The sequence below is a fragment of the Nanorana parkeri genome, unplaced genomic scaffold (assembly GCF_000935625.1).
Source record: "Nanorana parkeri isolate BGI_ZX_2015 unplaced genomic scaffold, ASM93562v1 scaffold609, whole genome shotgun sequence".
NCBI classification, from domain to species: Eukaryota; Metazoa; Chordata; class Amphibia; order Anura; family Dicroglossidae; genus Nanorana; species Nanorana parkeri.
Window position 1 is genome coordinate 269,193 of NW_017306877.1, and position 958 is coordinate 270,150.

Sequence of the window (958 nt, forward strand, 5' to 3'; positions counted from 1 at the left end):
TGCAGACATGCACCCAGACAGTCCCAGCTTACATGTTGATGGAAAGGATCTCATTGTGAGGCCAGTGTAGGAGGTGACGCGGTGGGCCGTGCCCAGTTTATTCATGTTTACATTGCCTCCCACACCTGTCAATCACTGGGCTCACATCCCGCTGTCCTCTCTGTGGGCATTACGCATTGTAGCAGTGACTGGGTAACTGGAGACACATTGCAGTGGGAAGAAAGGGGAGAGGCCACCCAGAAAAGAGCGGGAGCAGATGGCATGCAGGCTGTTCATTCTGTGATCACAGCTCTCTGAGTTTTTGTGTACTCCTAGGAGCTGAAATTATGTATTCATAGGTGTTGCTGGAGCCAGTCCAACGACTCCATGCAAAGTCCCGACTCCCATAGTCCCCATGCAAGCCGCTATAGAAGAGTCCACTGTACAGGATTGGGCAGCTGGAGGTTTAGGAACACTATATTGGTTTGAGCTCCTCTGTCCAGCAGAGAATGGCCTCAGGACTCTGTTCAGTCAGGTGGTTTTCTCAGTGATGGAGGTGACGGCACCGGGCTGCTTCTAGCCGCTGGGTGGCCGACAATATATCTGCCTCTTAAAGGGCTAGTGAAGGAGAAACGGCGACCCCGTGGAACTACAGCGAGTGGTGACTACAGCAGGAAGTGTGCAGTCGGGTGCAGGGTAAGGCGAGCCGTGTGACTTGGATCAGTGGTTGGGATGGGGGGGCATTCCATATCAGAAGAGGAGCAGTGGGGGGGCTGTCCTTGTCCTGCCGCGGTGCTCTGTAAGGGAGCCGTCCTTGAATCTGGAAATGCTCTTAGGGCCCATTCACACCGGATCCATTGCAATGTTGTACGTTTTCAACGGAAGGGGCGCAGAAAAATGAATGGGTGTGAATGGCGCTGCTTCGCTCCGTTCCGTTAGAGCATGCACTACTTTTTTTTTTTTTTTTTCCAGTGAAAGT